The sequence below is a fragment of the Lutjanus erythropterus genome, chromosome 16 (genome assembly GCF_056507025.1).
Source record: "Lutjanus erythropterus isolate fLutEry1 chromosome 16, fLutEry1.hap2, whole genome shotgun sequence".
In the NCBI taxonomy this organism is placed as follows: domain Eukaryota; kingdom Metazoa; phylum Chordata; class Actinopteri; order Lutjaniformes; family Lutjanidae; genus Lutjanus; species Lutjanus erythropterus.
In genome coordinates this window covers 15,555,918-15,575,000 of record NC_139332.1, presented here as the reverse complement: position 1 = coordinate 15,575,000, position 19,083 = coordinate 15,555,918, and positions in this window count along the sequence as shown.

The following is a 19,083-nucleotide window of genomic DNA, read 5'->3' as shown; positions in this document are numbered from 1 at the left end:
ATACAGCGGTTTGAAGCATCTCAGTGGAAAAGAATCCCAATCGCATCTGGTTTTAGTGATTAAGTATCAACCTTAAGATGTTTTTATGGCTATGGCTTCAGTCTATCTTTCTGTATTATCATTTACCTCCCACCTCTCCTCGGCCCTTCTCTTTGTGCTCTCCCTCCCTGACCCCGGCCCCAGCTCGCAGACTATGGGGTTGGGGATTTACGATCTTGTCTCCGACACTTATCCAGAGTCTTATCCGTAGAGGGCTTCCCTGTACCACAAGCTCTCCCTTTGTTCTTTCACCGAGCTCTCTGAGCACTCCCTCAAAGACCTTGTTCTCCGCCACTGTAATTCTCTCTTTTTAATGTTTTTAATGTGCATCCCTCGCCACCCCGGCGGCCTTTTCATCTTTCCATTTTCTTGCTTTTGGGCCTCATCTCACTCCCCTGCTCTCTGCTTCTACATGCTGTCCAGTTGCTTAAAAACAGACGCTGCTTCCATGATGGAAATACAGCCCTGCAGGATTGATTTAATACACCTCAGACCTCTCATATGTAGCAAGCTGGTCGCACTTTATTTAACTATGCACTAACAAGACGTAACAAACTGTGCTTTGTATCAAATTATACAATAACTACAGATAATTTGTTGTTTGTTAGACAGTATTAGAACATTTATTAGACCATTTTCAGACTTTATTAGAGGGTAATTATGGACACGTTACAACAGAACTGTACTGTAAACTAAAGTGAAATTACATATCTGCTACTTGAGACACACCTTTTTTAGCTGATAGTCAGACCAAAACCTATGTCTTTGATCCAACAGTATTACAGTAAATCTGTGCATAGACAAAATAGACAAAATATTCCTCTACCTCTATAGTTTTGGTTTTTAATTTTAGTTTACAGTACAGTTTTGTTGTAATGTGCTCCAAAAAAAAACTCTACGAAAGTCTAATAATCCAACATCCAATGATCTAACAGTGGGAAGCAATACACTTTAGTTTACAGTACAGCTCTGTTATAATTACCCTCTAATGTAGTTTAATTAGGGTCAAACAGTGGAAAAAAATATTCTATAATTTAAAGGGTCTAATACAGTCAAAGAATATATTATTTCTAGTTTTTGTCTTATTTGATATGAAGTGCAGGTCATTTTGTCTTATGATTGTACTGTAAAAAAAGTGCCACCATGTTCATCTGACCATCTTATTATCACATTTTTTGTGAACTCCAGGAAAACTACAGAGGATTGAAAAAGAGACAAAGATAAATATAGGTAGAAACAGAGAAGAAGAGACAGAGACAGGAAACAAGCTACAATGACGCTCTCTCTGTCTATCTTTGTATGTCTGGGCTTTGGCACTGTTCCCAGAATTCCTCTCCAGGACCGGGACACCCTCAGATTCCCGGGATGATTTGTGGGAACGCGCTGTTATCCCCCCGTTGAGCTGATTTATGTGGAGTTTTATCTTCCCCCTCACTTAGACATCAGCCGGGTCATCATCACAACACTTTACATGCCCGTACACTCAGCGAGGAGACACATTCATCAGGCCCCTGTGACGGGTTATAGTTTTATCAATGATCAAATCCATTTCTGCGGGATCACTGCATTATGATGTATGGGAAGACGCGCTGACGCCGGGCAGACAGACACACAGGCTCATACTACATACAGTTTGTGTAATTCTTTGTTGTGTTGTTGTGACTGTGGTGGATGATGATGGATTCATGTCTCTCACACGACCACATCCAGGAAAAGAAGTGGCTGAGTAAAAACTTCTAGCCTATCACAGGTTCGGGAGATGGACGTGGAGCCAGACTAGAAGCGGTAGCCCATGTACTCAACATTTCTGTCCTCAGTAGGACAGTCAGAGTTTGATGTTAAAGTATTTAACCTGTTACACGTGCAGAGGCCTGAGCATTTTTGAGGCTGTAAGCAGAATTTGACATCCTCCCACTGAATGCATCTCAGGACACGGCAATAAATTGTCCTGCTTAGTTTCCTTCTTTTGACAGGTAATAAAACTGTACAAAAACAGGACGAGACATGATATTACTTAAAGCTGGGGTAGGCAGTTTATTTTTGGGGTACATCAGGCCAAAATTCCATAATAACCTTTTAGCATTTTGTAACTCAAGCGATCTGAGAGAAAAGACTTCTTCTTGGCTCTGTATTCCGGCTTCAGAAAATCATTTCAGGTCATTTCAGTGAGATGGTGTTTCTATTGGCTGTTTAACCAATACAGATGTGTGCACATGTTTCTTTACATGGTGAAAACCTGATTCAGTGGTGGAAAACCTGCAGAAAATCCTGCAACTTGATAAATTTTCATCCAGGCAACAGTGGCACATGTAGCTGCTGCAACTGGCAGCTCCTTTGAACTTAGCTACTTTTCACTTTTAATCTGAATTTTCAGCTTTATTGTTGAAAGAAGCATTGCTTATGACAGAAATACACTCACCTTAGATTTAAGGCTGCTCCTGGCTCACAACCAGTCAGGAAAATGAAATGGAAGATTTTGGACCAGACTGTTGTGCCCAAATCTCACCTGATCATTGAGGATGTTTGGTGCGCAAATATACTCACAGTTTATAGATACTGTTTTCCAAATGTCCAGCTTTCATGTGAAGATATCAACCATATTATCATCATCATCTTGTTGCTGCCGTAAATGTATATATGTAAAGCTTATGGATTTAGTGAGAGAGGCTTAGTAGAGTGATACAGGTGGCAGAGAGAGAGGCAGAGTTTTTGCATTGTTCAGTTGTTGCCTAGTGGAGCTTTAAAAGATATTATATTAATATTATATTTATACATAGTTCTCTACATATTTTGTCAGTGTCATAGACTGGCAAGTTAAATTTTATTTATGTAGCTCAAAATCACAAATCAAAATTTGCCTCAGGGGGCTTTCTGTCCATAAAGCCTTGATTTAGTTAAAAATCCCTTTAATGGGGGTTAAAATAAGAACATTTTTCTTAGATCCCGTAAAGCTGACCTTTACCTGACAACAGCAACTTCTAATCTAATTCCTAATCCAATTTGCCTGTGTCTTGGTAAGGTACTCTGCATACAGGCATAGAGATATATACATACTTCTTGACTTGAACTTAATTTTAATTGATTTTATATGACTTTTATTTTTAACCAGTGATGCCTGCAGGCAGTCTACAGAGTCTACAATATCAGTCTACAAAGCACATGTGCATATTTAATGTTAAGGTGCTGAGTTCAAAAATACCTAACTGTCATATCTTCTTCTCTATTAGACTTTTTGATTACTTTAGTGCACAAGTATATTTTTGAGTCAATATCTCTGATACCACCTGAAGGGCCAGTTTGGGTTGAAATAGAAAATCATAATTAAATCTAGACATTAATTGTATATATATAATATTATATCATATATTATAATTATTTGAGTTTAAACTTCTAAGTTCTAAAGTAGTGTCACTTTTGTTGTTGTTTTGTTAACAAGAATCAGTTTCTCATAGTTTAGTTAAAATTTAATCTGTTTTTCCCTCTGATTTCAGTCACAGGTTACACATTAAACCACTAGATGGCACTCTAGGTTTGGATGATCAGACTCATTGTTTATAGATTTGTTTCTGCCTCTTGTCTATTTCAGTTTCTTAAACTATTTTTTTTTTTTCACTGTAGAGCAATCATTCAGTGTTCAGGTCAGTTTTAAGACTTTTATTCAGGAGATTATTCTTGTCTTGTATTTAAAGTAGAATAGTGTGAGTCTGTAAACAGCATGTTGCACATTGTAAGACATGTCGTCCACCAGGAGGCACTCTTACACCCTTCTTCTCTGCTTGTAGAGGAGGAGGAGCACTTAAGAAGAGGCGGAGAGTCAGAGGAGGAGGCTGTCCTGGGAGAAAGAAGGAGTGTCCTCAAAAAACAGGGAGGTGTCTTCATGGCTGTTAACGAGGGGAGTAGCCGAAAGCACCAGCCAATCAGAGCCTTGTAGAAATCCACCAATCAGAGAGGGAGAGGAAAAGCAAGGAGAGGCAGACAGGAAACTGAGCAAATGACCCTTGATGAGAGAGGGGAAGGCGGAGGGGGGAGGATGAGAAGGATGAGGGGAGGAAAAGGGGGCCCTGGGAGAGAGAGGGGTGTGTGTATGTGTGAAAGAAGTGGTTGAAGAATCTGCCACAGCATATGTTTTGTCTCATGTTTTTATTATAAGATATATTCCTTTTCCCCAAACATAAATGCTAAAGGTCCATTCAAGTGTAAAGAGATAAATAACACACGGATGATGAAGAAGATGAGCGATTGAGCTGCAGCAATAAAATCCAGAGAGAAGCAATAACACTGTGATGAAAGAAATAGAGATGAGAAGACGTGTTATGTGCGAAGAATATACACAAATTTGTCAAGTATAGAGATTAACATGGAACGAAACACTGTAAAAATAGGCTGTTTTTTGACATAAGAAAAGTCTGTCTTAAATTTTAAGTTTAAATTGACTGAATTAGAAAAGACAAGTTGAGGTAATTTGAAATAAATAAACTTTTCTAGTAAAATAAACATGATAGAGAAATCATATTCAATAAGATTAAGATGCTGTTGAACCAACAACTCTTTACTTAGCTTGACAACAATTTATAAAATTAAACTTTTACTGTATATATTAACTTTTAATTAACTGACCTTCATCATGACTCAGTGATTTCATGCAGTGTTTTTCATCTGGGCTGCCTTTACATTTTCAGTTGATGGAATCTGAAAAGACAAGTTGAGGTTATTTTGAAATGATTTAAAACAAACTTTTCTGAAGTATTCTGAAAATAAATTGATATTTTAAGTTTAATTCATTTGAATAAATAAAACTTGTATATTTACGTTAAGTTTATGAGGAAAGATTAGTTGATTTAACTAAATTCACTTCAGACTGCTAATAAACTAATCGAGTGTCAAAAGTAATTTAATGGTTGATCTCTGTACAGTACATTAATTCAACTCATGATTTCACGTTAAAAGACATCAAGTTAGAAGAACTCATGTGAATAAGTTCTGAAAATAAATAGGCCTGCTCAAAATTTTAAGATTAATGAACGTGAACAAATACATCTTGTATATTAAAATTAAATATAAGATTAAAAGAAAAAGAAAAGATCAGTTGATTGTTTTACATTCCTGTTTATTTTTTACAGTGTAGAGAATAAAATGGTCTATTTAGAAAATCCTGCTGTTTGGGGTGGGAAAAAAACACAAGTCCTTGTCATTTTGTTGTTTTCTTTTCTCCTACTTGATTTGAATGTTTACACGGCCATTTATCTGTTGAGTGAGTTTCATGATCTCTGGGCCTTGGAAACCCCCTAAAACATGGGCGCATAAATCCCAAGGACACTGGTGTCAATAAGAAAATAAGCATCTTTTTCTTCACTCTTACTGCTAAATTAAGGACTTAGATTATGCAAACAGTATTTATGTAGAGATGGTGTGAGGATAAAGTGAGATAAAGAGAAAAGAAATAGAAAATGAGCTTCCGAGGCTGAGAAAACGTTCTTTCTCTGTGTTTCTCCTGACCTCTGGGCCCTCTCTCTGCTCCCAGTTGGACGGCCAGTTTGGCTGCTGTTCAGCGGGTCAGAGGAGGTCAGAAGTCATCTTAGACACCCACACGGAGAGCTACACCGTGACCTCCAACCTCTGCCCACCATGCAGCTGAACCCTGCACAGCGCCTAAAGCAAAGCAGGGAGAGAGGGAAGAGGAGGGAGAGGGGGAACGCTGCATTTTTTAACGTACATAAATCAGATTTGTTTTGTTTACGAGATGCATATTTGTCGTCTGATTGAGGCCATTTGTACTTTGCCACGTGGAAGAAGTCTCAGAATAAAAATAGAATTCAGAAATGTTCGTGTCTGTAACTGACCGTAATGATGGAGATGTGACTGTTCAGCATTATCACTAATTGAATACATGAGACCCTCATGCACTAAGGCAGAGACAGGAAGCCTGCGCCGCCTTGATTCATTTATGTGCTCACTTTATGTTGAGTGGTGGAGGGGCGGGGACTCCGCAAAAACATGGGAGGAAAACATACCAGAATTTTTTTTGGGATTTCTTTAATTAATCAGAGCTATTTTCGATAATTTCTCAATGAGTATTTGTGCTCTGCAGAAACACTAAGATGTGGAGGTCAGACTTGAAAAGGGCTTGGTTGAAAATAAATATGAGGAGCCTAATGCACCCGTCCAGATAATACTTCTTCATTAAAATGTGGAATTTTAAAGATTGTATTTAAGTCCCCACAAATCTGGGCCCAATTCAGGAAAAAAATGTGCCCTGTTGCATAAAACCACTAAAGAGACTAAAATGAGGTGCATAAAATCATCGTAAGGATTTTTGTAGGATGTTGTAAAGGAAAACGCTTTAATCTATTTGTATTCCTTTAGGCGCTTCTACATGTATAGAATCCTTAGCGATCATTTCCCCCTGACATTTTAAGGGACCCCAAACCCTTAAAGCCCCTTAAAAATATTTGTTTTTGTGGAACGTAAGTGTATAGCTGGATTTATTGTGACTGAAGAGGAGAGAGGTGATACCAAGACACATTATTTGGCACAGGGAAAAATTCACTGGACACTAAGAATGATGTGCAACTTGTGAGGCAAAGTCACACAAAATATGAACTGTAGTCAATGATGAGAGACAAATTATTTTTTGATCTTGTTTGAATTGTGCATTTGTTGTGCATTGTGCACAAATTGTGAATTGTTTTTGTTGACTTCTGTTGATGCCTGTAATATTTTCATATTTTGTCCTTTCACTTCACAGGTTTCTCACATTGATTTTGTCAGTTACTTCTTGTCATATTTCCTGCTTGTGTGCATCTGTGATGCCTGCTTAGTTAATTTTTTTTGGATTATGTGTTTGTGCTTTCCATATTCATTCATATTTCATTTTTCTTTTCTTTATGTTTTCTCTTAGAGCAGTTAGCTAACACAGACTGCCTACGTGTGTTAGCTAAACTAGGTAAGAACTGATAGTAATGCTGTCTAGTTAACATTAAAGAATAATATGAATTAAGCACAACCATAGTAACATGTACTGTAATATGACACTTGCAGCCATGAAAGCTTTACTCTCAACACTAATCTCATCTAAGAGACTTTATGCAACTCTCTTTAGTGAGCCCCTTCACTTAGGGAAATATTTTGCTTGAGAGAAAAACTGTGTTTTGAAAGTTTATGCAGCCAGGCCTTGGACTGCAGACGTTCTCACTTTGATGCTCAATTGCAGCTAATCGTCCATTAGCTCTTTAAATTGCTGATGATGCATTTCAGATTTGCTGATCTACTGTATCTATTGATAATTACAGAAACCTTTGGTATCGCAAACACACACTGTTTTAGATGTTTGAAGTTAGGCATCATGTACAGTATTTTTTTATTCTAATTACCTCATAAACCTGCAGTTAATCCTGCTGATGTATTTCACTCTGTCAACCTCACATGAAAAGTTATGTCTATTTCAAAATTGTGCTGCCCCTCAGTGGTGGCTATAAGACCTGCTTAGGAGCAGGATTTAGACTGCTACTTTTACAGATGACGCATGGGAGTCAAAACTTATGTGTGCTTGACATGCACTAAAACCAAAGCAACTTTAATGTACCCTGACCCTACATGTGAGAAATGTAAAAATACACCTGCGTCACACAAATCTTTCAAACTATTTCAGAAACTTTTTGGGCATTACTCCAGACTTGAATTTGTGTGTATTTACTTTCCCTGTGCAGTCACTATATTAGTGATTTTTTTTTTTTTTACAATCAATAAAAAGACAACTGAGTAAATCTACTAAAAAGAAATCTCTTGCATACTTTAACCTAATCTGAACATAATGGGCTTACATTCTGGTCTCCTCCTGTAAATGTCAAATTGTTATATTAATGCTAAATGTGAAACTGTAGTTTGTAGCCTAGTATGGTACCAGTGTGCATGTGGAACTACTGTATGTACTGCATGTTGTAGTAATGGGGGAACCACACTAAACCTTAATTAAATCATAGCAGATATAATATAACAGCCCTTTGAAAGTCCTCCAATCAGAAAACAGCTTAAATACAAGTGTTGAAGTGCACTTAGCTGCATTCAGTTACAGTATGAACACTCATGTTTCACTTCCAGGAAGCTTTCAACTTCTGATGCATTAACCTCCATAAATTAAGAGTGCACAGGCTATATTAAGTGTACTGTTATGCTATGGAGTTATATGTGATGTCTTCTTCTTGGTTCTTCCTTATTTGAAATTTGAAAGATTTTAACGAAATTTTATTACATTTTATTTGAAAATATTCTCATAATGTATATCAATAATGTAAAAATAAGCTATTAATTTTAACTTAAAAAAGTTAGTGTCTGGGCTGCCTTAAAATTTTAAGTTGTTTGAATTTGAAAAAGACTAGTTGAAGTAATTTTGTAATGATTCAAAACAAACTTCTGGTCAAATGAACTTGATACTAATTCAGTCGTACTTGAAAAATCTTCCTCAGTTTTAAACTTAAAGATATGAAGTTGAACCCACAACTCTTCAGTCACACTGATAAACATTACAAACCTATTTGATTTATTTTTTTTACATTTTCTCAGTTGTCTGTTCTTGCTTTTGCACCAAGAACTCACAGCTGCAGCAAGTTCTGAAGTGTACTGAAGACAAATACGACAACGTTTGCTTAACTTGAACGAATAAATCTTGAATATTTATGTCAAGTTAATGGGAAGGAATGTGTTGATTCCACTGAATTCCTGTATGATCTTTTTCAGTAATAATTATTGAGTAGTTAAAAAAAGTCAAAATCTCTAACAGAAAATAAGTTTTATAACAAATAAAATACATTTCAGACAAATCATGACAACATTTTTACACACAGTATTACACAAAATGTGCATCATCATTTGTCAGTGATGTCAGAACAGCATCCAAACAATTTCTTGGTGGCAGGTTATCTGTATTGTATAGACCTTGTATCTCATAGTGTAACACAGAAACTGTTTAATAAATGTGTTAACTGAGCTTCAAAGGTAAATATGTCATATTTCCAAAAATGTTCGAGTGCCCAAATAACAAGATTGCAAAATGGTGATGATCATCCAGGCCAGTTACAATGTCATTCATCACTCTAGTAGTAGGACGTAAGATAGAGGAATGCTGCTGATTTAAAAATAGCTCTAAAGTTTCAGACGTAGTGCAGTAACTATTCACGCCATTTTTATCACCTGTTTATGTAGTGAAAATATACAAACTTTAGGATTAAAAAGTAGTTTACTTAACATGAGCATGTATAATAATGGGTACAGTATGTTTTTTGAAACATTTAATCACATAAGCAGCCCACAAGACAGGACTAAGAGGAATTTTGGTGTATCTGGCTTCAATAAAAAAGGAAGCGTCTGCATCAAAAGAGCTCAAGATGATTAAAGCGCTGGTCTTACATTCTTTATCAAAGCCTTGGATATTAAAAGCAGAGCCTTTTCTCTTGTTTACATGCAACCACAGCATTCTCAGAGAAAAACTGAGCTGAGTCAGAAAAGATGAATTGACCTTACGTTTTATAACTTGGACTGATTTATAAAATACTCAAGATTTTTCATTAGATCCAGTTCAACCGAAGTAGTATTTGTATTCTTGAAAGTAAAGGTGCAACTATTTCTAATTTGTTCAAATGAAGCCAAGTGAGAAGTAACGACTGAGCTTTATCTAATTCAATCCCAATTAGTCACAGCAGTGAACGTAAAACAGATTTTCAGTTATAAGGCTTTAAAAATGTTACAGAGCAATGTATTAGTATGTTTCCAGCAAATGTTGAAGTAATACAGGGTCTCAATGAAATATGTGCAGTGTCACATGTTTAATGCGAATCGTCACATGACCAGAGCTGTTTCCTTCATTGATGCACCATTAGTGCAAAGTGGCTGCATCAAAGCCCCAAAACAAAAGGTTATTAAAGTTTGTTAAGATAAGGACAAAGAATTTTGGTACACATTGTCTTTAAGGTGTCTAGTATTGATATACGTGTTTGCAATAACTATTGACATAATAGCATCATGCAGTTGCTGCAGATGTGAATCTTATGTTCCACCACATCCCAAAGGTGCTCTGTTGGATTGAGCTCTGCTGACTGTGGAGACCATCTGAGTCCAGTAAACTCATGGTAAAGAAACCGTTGATATAAGGAAGGATGGATCCATGCCTTAATGTTGTTTGTTCCAAATTCTGACACTACCATCTGAACTTCTCAGTGGAAACTGAGACTCATCCTCTTTTGTAAATGGTAAATGGACTTGCATTTATATAACGCTTATCTAGTCTATCAGCCACTCAAGGCACTTGTACTACTACATGTCACATTTACCCTGTCAGTCACACATTGATGGAACAGCCATCGGGGGTAATTTGGGGTTCAGTATCTTAAATGGTAATACATGAATTTCATGTCACGTTCAGGGCCACACAAAATGTTTCTGAGGCCCACGAGCCACACCTTGAGAAACTTAAGACTAAAGACTTATAAGAATTGTAAATGTATTGATATCTGGGATAGGATCTATAAGAATTTTGATGACTGCATAAGAGAAATATGTTAATTCACTATATAATTTTTCACCTACTTTTCCATGAAAATTGTGAAAACTAATAATTGATTATTTCAAAGGGTTACTTATGACTGAAGATTTGGATATTTTTATGTCCGGGAAAAATTTGGGATTCATTATTTTAAACCGCTGACATACAGTATGTAGAGATGGACATCATGATAACTCCCCAAGAGTGAAACCAAACATCTGGATTGCCCCCTCAGTGGCTGCAGTATAGGTCGTAAACAATTAACCCTGCCCTTTCCATGTTAGTGGATGGGACCTGGGCCAAACTAAAACACAAATACACACGTCAAATACATTTTTCTTTACCATGGTGTCCTGTCACACTGATGTTTGTTCAAGTGTATATTTTTCTCATCAGTTTGGTTTTAATTAGTTATTAGATGATATAAAAGCAAGTTTTGTCTATCTTTATTTACAATCAGTGGTTTAAACAGATAATTTATGAATCTTTTTCCATTCAAGTTTAAATAATATTTAAAAAAAAAACTGCTTTAATCATCAGTTGTTTTTATATTGTTGAATGTTAAATATGCTTTCATTTTATTAGTGATTATTTTTTCATGATCTATTTTATAACTACGATCATATTGACTTACTTCAGCTAACTCTTTTTTACAGTAAAAAGTAAATTGCTTTTAAACAGAGGAGACAAAGAATTATGTTTGACAAAACAGAATGAATAAAGCATCGTACTTATGGCAGTAAAGTATGATACTGTCTGTATTGAGTTTCTCTATATTTCAACATGTGCACATGCTCTGTACACACTGTGTGTGTGGCCAGTTATGTGTGAATAAAATACTGTTATCCTCTGATGGTTTGTGATGGTAAAAGCATCCCCACTTTCCCCTCATTTCCCCTCCCTTTCCCACTCTCTCACCATGCCATTCCCGGCAGCAAGAATTGGAGTTTACAGAATTTGTGTGTGTGTCTGCGTGCGTGTGTGTCTCTCATACAAGCAGAGCGAACTTGATCCGAACCATAGCTTTCAGCATGGTCTCTAAGCTCCCCAGAGTTTAGAAAGAAGACAGAATTAAAGAGAGGGAGACAGAGAGAGAGTCCAATTTGACCTCAGCAGAGCGTTTCACACACACACACACACGCACACACACACACACACACACACACACACACACACACACACACACACACACACACACACACACACACACACAGTGTAGTGCAGGACTGAGTGGTAGGGACAGCTGTGGGATAGTGACATCATCTTTAGTTGCCGGCGTTGTCGGTGTATTTGATCTGGGCTGAGGGGAAGATTGAAACTGAAACACCAGACTGCTCTCTGGACCCACATCCTCTGCCAGAAAAACCCAGTGTGTGTGTGTGTGAGTATGTGTGTGTATGTGTGTGTATTTGATTGTATACATACATGTGCACTGTAAAAATAAACTACTTGTTTTAACTTAATAGAGTTAGTGTCCAGACTGCATCAAAAATTTAAGTTGATTAAATATGAAAAGACAGTTCAGGTAATTTTGTAATGATTCTAAAAAAAATAAAATAACATTTTGACTTAATATTCCTTTGGTTGTACTTGAGAAAATATGTTCACCCAACAACTCCTTAGTCACACCAATTAACATTTTTATAACATTTATTAGAATTTATTAACTTTTAATGAACTAATTCACTCTTTATCATGGTTTGCAATATTTTCAGTATTGTTAAAACAAGCAACCAGGACTTATCTTAAAGTGTATTAAACAAGCAGCAAGCTTCCATCATATATGTTGTCTTCAAATTATGAAAAAAAAGAATGATTTCAACAGAATTTTAACTCTCAAACAATGCATTCTGGGAAGTCTGCTAATCATGCTTCTTCACTGTAGAAAAAAAAAAAGTTCCTAAATTGCATTGAGATGATTTTTTAAAAATTTACTATTAAAGTACTATTAAGTACTACTAAGTGAAAGTACTATTAAAGTGAAAGTGAATAATGTTTATATATAATATTCAATATTTTCGGTTGCAACCATTTAATTTTACACTCACAGGGAACAATTTTTGAAATACTGAATTTTAAGGGTTTCTAAAACTCAAAGCTTGAGGTTTTTTTTAAAGAAGAAAAATAAAAATAGAGTTTAATTCTGACTTAAAAATCAAACGTTCAAGTGAAACTTGAAATTATGAGTTTTCTCAACTTTCTTTCTTTTTTTTTTTTTTACAGTGTTTAGAAACTTAATTTGATGAGTTGATTGAGCTAGTTAAAAGACTTCAAGTTAAAAGAAATGATTTTTGACTCCTTTGACTTCTGAAAATAAATATTTTAAGTTGAATTGATTTGAATGACTAAAACTTGTATATTTCTGTTATCTAACTGAGAAATGATGGCTTGATTACAGTAAGTTCTTGAATATTTTTTACAGTGTGAGTGTGTGTTTAAAGGTTTAAAAGCACCAATAAACCACAACACTACACCATACTCCCTCTGTCTCTCCCTCTGTCCCGCTCCCTCCCTGCTGATTGATGTGTTGTGTATGTTCCTTGTGGTAATCAGAGCCTTTTCTTCCAGAGGTTGCTGTAAATACAGTCTGCTGAAGTGCCAGTCTGCCAGCCACTCTGACTGTCTCTGCCGGGGATTTAGCTGAAGCCTGGCATTGTGCTTTGTGGGCCCCTGAGGACACGAAGGAACACATGATGCCTCCCTGTGACGTGATCAGAGCACGATAACTGTGATTTGTGCAGGGCGGAGGGGTCGCCCGAGGTCCGTGTTAGCATACATGTGTAGATTCATTAGACGTTCGACTTGATCTGAGCAGTAAATTAGCTGTTGGATGGAAATGAGCAGAGCAGCGAGGTGGTGCACTGATGCGACTTTTTGCGGTTCGGTGAGGATGACACAAGAGGGAGCATATACATAGACACACACATACACACACTGTCGCCTCTCAAACAACAGATACCTACATAGTCAGATCACCGCTGTAATCTCATTTGAGCCTTCACCACCTCAACCCTCCTCTGCTGCTCTCAGATTATGAGAGCGGGCAGCCAGCTAGTAAGAGACATGTGTGCGTGCATACACATGTGTGTGTGCGGTTTTAGACATTAAGCCAGTGCATGGGAAAAAGTGCTGCTTTAAACAGCAAAATAAGCAACCACCACCACAAATACAATTCCACATATCCTCTTAAGCAAAACAACATGTTTGGACGGCTGTGCACGAACACTCAGAAAAAGGATGCTATTAGTGTCTACTAAACGTACAACAAGGAGTTTTTAACATGTTATAAGTTTAATACGGATGACTCCATATGACCTGCATAAGCAAACAAGACAATCAGTGAGAAGACTGGATATTTCTATATAGTTATTCTTGATGCCTGTCAGATTCTGCTTGAAATCAAAAGATGAGCACAGTCAGTAGAGTGTGCATCTCTGCCAGGCGACTGATGGTGAAGCATCTACTGCAATACCACCACAACTGCTAGATGCAACCAGCAGAGATTTTCTGAGTTTTGAATCAAGTATTCATAGAATTGTGTATCGTCTCAGTTTTTGTGAAGATGCATAGAATAGGGATACTCCTGTGGTAAAATGTGACAGTATGTGTCAGTCCTCTGCACAGAAAAGTGTACTGGTATTGTAACCAAACATCCTGGGTTCACTGTTTGAACTGTATAAACTTTATTACTTATTTAGAATGTTATTAACAACCAGGAAGGTTCCTAACAGTATAATATATATAAAAATCTACATTTTTAGAGAAACTCACAAAAGCTGAAACTGTAAATAATTTACATTTGATGTTGCCTATTCAGTGGCTGGTACCTGCATGTCCCAGTGGATTCAGAAGATTAATGTTGTGGCATAGAGCTGATTAGATCACTCATAGTAGCTGAATTTAATTCCAACAATAAACTGCTATCATGTTCAATTTTTCCTCAAGGCTTATGAGGCTTACAGTACAGCATGCAGGCTGGAAGAGCCTATCTTTACATTTTCCCATTACATTTTGTCTAGAGGGGCCTCCAATGCCAACACAGTATGAAGGTCTTAGTAGCAGCTTCTGACATTATGTAGGTTTGGAGACACAGTGTAGGTTTCATATAAAGAAAGAAGACCTTTATAATCAGTGGAACAGCTGAATAAAGTCTTATTGGTCACATTGTAAGGAGTTCAATGTGCCTCTGAATTACTGCAAATTATGTGATTAGCCTATATGACAAAACATCCTCAACTCAAGGTACACTTTCTAGATTTTTCTTGAGCTTTTAACCATGTCACATGTTCTTAATCAGTGGTAAATGCTACGGTTGACATAAGAGCCAAAGTGCTCACATGTCAACAGATGAAGCTCTGTGACAATGGAGAAAACTGTTGTGATATGGTTGAAAGCTCCAGAAAAGCTAGTAAGTGGACCCTGAGTTGAGATTGTTTTATCAAAGTACTATTTTCAAGTTCAAGAATGAACTTTTAAGCTTGAGGTCAGTACTGACTATTTTGAAAAAAATCTGATATGTTAGCTATGTTTTGAATATGAGTATTTGTACATGAGCACATCATGTACAAAAAACACATTTTTGACAAGAAAATGGAAAGAGACATTTGGTTATATAAGAGTTGAGGATACTTTACAGTAGGAAAGAAAGTATAAGATGAACAGAAATCCAACAAATATATACTAAAGATGAAAAAAGATGAAAAGATAAAGATAAAAAGATGAATAAATGAGACTTATATGACAATTCTGTGTATAAAACCTGAACTATAATAAATCCGTGAGTTTTAACAAATAGTAGGTATAAACATAAACTTTTACTAATCTGTCTCAGGACAGTCAAACTCCAGCTCATGTTCCCTGTTAGTGGGTGAACGATCCATCCAATTCTGCTTTACAATGATAGCAAGAGCCGAGTTTGAAGGATTAAAAAAAATGTTTGGTCTCTGGTGGGGCAATCTTGTATTATGAATAGAATTTCTGTCCTGCAATGTTACTTATCAGCCGACACATGCATTTAGGGCCTATCTATCATTATTTGTGTACTTCTGGGTCTGGAGCTGTTTTTCGTGGTTGGTCTTGATCTGTTAGTACACTAATATTTTAGAATATAATGTGTTTGGGTTTGAAGCTGCGTGTCAGCTATGTGGAGAGGGTCCTCTCCTGTTTCATCATGATTTCACAAAGTTAGTTAGTTATTTTCTGAGTTTGTAAGAAGCTGACTGGCCTGCACAGAGCCAGAAATCACACCCCATCCAACACCTTTGGGATGAATTGACGCGTCAGCCAGCTCATATCACTCAAGCTTGGTGTCCAGCCTTACTAATACTCATAAACCAGGCTCAAAACCCTTGTGGAAAGCCATCCCAGAAGAAAGTCTGTAAGTTTGCTTAGGAATGGTAGAAACATGTCCATACCAATATTTTGGAAGGATAGGATCATCCCTCCCGATGTTTGAGTGAACTTATTCACATTATCTTTGGAGTGAAGTTGCGTGAGATAATTCCAATGAGCCCTACCAGAGGCTACGTCTCCAAGATGCCTAATTTAGACATGCTATGCTAGCATGTGACTGAATGAAAGGGAGGGAGCTTGAATGCTCATGACACGTGCAAATTAGATATTCAAAATATGAACTGTCAGACAGAGAAAAGACAAGATCAGTGTGCTGACAATGGTATGTTATATCCGGGCTGTCAGCCCATACCTTCAAGCATGGGGGAAAATTTAGTGTTTCAGATGGCTTACATCCTTTCTTCTATTTCCTGCACTTCACAGCATTCATACATAATGTGACTTTGTCTCTATCAACCAGGTCTTTGATGATAACTGCATTCCCCCAATCATGTGGTTCTGACCACATGGTTGAGCTCATCACTGCAAATTTTAGTTTGAGGGGTCAATCTCGCAATGCATTTGAGATCAGTGCATTAATCTATAGGTCTACATCTATGGATCAGTGCTGCCACACACAGCAGGTCAGGAACACAGCCTCTCATTAGTTGGCACGTCCTCTAATCTTACTTCAGGTCTAATCTGCTTCACTTTTCCATTGTTTGGGAATCACAGATTAGACTTTTCTTGGGCTGAGAAGCAGCAACATTTATTCACTGACACACTGTAACCTGTGCTGTACATTTACTGCCAGATGGACGACCTACTGCTAAACTTTTACTGTACTTGCTGCTCTGCTAGCAGCTCTGTCCCTGCTCGCTTGCGCTCCCTCACTGGCACACTGGACACATTGTGCACTGCCCTACTCCTTAAAGGCGCTACATTACTCTTATGTCAGTGCCAAACCAGTGTTCAACAAAGTCCAGTGAAACAAAATTATTTGGGTATTTGTCGCCATCCTGCAGGAATATGTTCCTTTTTCACTGCAGTGACAAAAACCAGCCTTTTCACTGTGGAAAATAATGTCAACTGATGAACTAACCCAGGCTTCTGTCATCTATAGGCTAACACTCAGGTTGCTAGCAGGAGCATAAAATGGGTGGATATATCAAAATATGATTTGCAATTCAGTCTAGAAATCCCATGAAAATGTTCATTATTTTGCTTACAGAAAACATAGCAGCAGGCTAGTTATTGTGTCCTTATCTACCAATGTTGAGACCAAACCTAAACTCCACCCAGAAGAGTGAAGGCAGTTATAGTAGCATGTTAATTCTTATGGTTTGGAATAAGATGCTCACGTGTTACATATGTATATGTGTAATGTTTGGGTGTCTACATTATTATCAGCTGAGTTCTTCTGGTAACATATTTATGTATGTTTATTTTGCTTTGGCAGGAGTGTTTCTCAAGACTTGTGCCAGTGAAGCACATTTGAATTGAACTGAATTGACACTGAGAAACAAGAGAGTGAGAGACAAAGAGACACTGAGACAGAGAGGCTAATGAAAGCGAGCAGAGGGCTACCACCCACTGAAGCAGACAGCACACTCTGTCTCACTCTGCAGAAAGTCAGCATAGACACAAAAGGTACAAATGCCATCTGGGCTAGGCGGCTACGCTACATCCAGAGACAATAGGGCTTCATTCATGCCGCCCAGCCCAGCCAGGGCCATCTGCTCTTGGTGAGAGTGAGTGGGAGAGGGGACCCCCTGTACCTCCAGGACCCCAGAGGTCCCAAAATACAGCAGAAATCAGCATAATATTAGAACCAGGGTATGAAAATATGAATAACGATGATACACTTCACAACATGAGCCGACACAGTGGAAGTGTTGACAGAACAGGGTGCGTGAGGCTGCTACAGTGGGAATGTGAACATGTGTGGTGTTTTTCTGAGAGACAATGGTGAAAGGAGAGCAACTGTTACAACAGCGGGGGAGAGGACGGTAGAAAGGGAGTGTGGATGCATGCAAACATCTATACATACAGCATGCAAGCACAGATGCACACACAGAGCAGCATAACAGCGACCATTCATCATTGATTGGAAAATGAAACAAAGGCACCGAGAGCAGAAGCCTTTGACTGGTGTGTGACTGCTTAGCAAACTTGATCTGGTATTGTTTGAGCTCAGAAGTGTGGTAGATTTACGGAGATACAGATCTCTCTCTAGCTATGACAAGTCTATACTTTGGCATGGTGAGTATTCGTGCAGTGAAGTCATGTCATGCCATAGCACGACAGTGGAAGTGAGAGCATCTCAAGAATCTAAGTTTGGGACGTGCTGCTGGGGCACTGAACCCACATGGAAGCAAACCAACCCAACCGCACATTACAAACACGCAATCATGCAACCCATGAACACACGTGCTGTTCATCCTCAAGCACCAATTGAGGGGACTTCCCAATTATATCAAATCTACCACTTATTACTGAATGAGCCTCTTTGAAGGAAAACCACTGTGAAAGTTTAAAGATTATGAACTCAGTTGCTGAGCTGCGAGTCTGTAGTTTAACATCACAGCAAAATGGAAACTCCAGCGCTGAAATATGTTAAACCTTTGTGTGTGGGTAGCTTTAGTTCTGGAAAACAAGAATTATCCGTGTTTCTCACATCTTCCTGCATTGCTTTTATCGCATCATCTTATTTTCACATATTTCATCTCTCTAACAGTCCCATGTGGTTTCATGTGTGTAATATGAAAGGGGGTATGATGACGTATAGACAATTATCCCCTGAATCTGTAGTTCCCTGCAGCTTTACTGAGCTTTTTAGTGTCTGTCAGGTCATTGTTTTTGTTTTACAGCCCAACACTTTACTTTTAAGACTTATTCTCCTCTTCCAAACGTGTAGAAGAACTTATGGTGTCAGTTTATGCAGCCAGTGGTTGGTTTGTTTGTTCTCGGCCTCCATCTGCAGAAACTGTGGTAGAGGACTCATACCCTCTGTAAATGTAAATGGCTCCTTCTGAGATAACAAAGATGCAATAATTCTGATTTTCAGCTGATTATGCACTAATGAAAACATACTTAGGAATATTACATTTCAATTTCCTGCCATTTTTTGCTAGTAAATCCCTGTAAATCTTACACACTGGCCCTTTAAATGTTTTGAT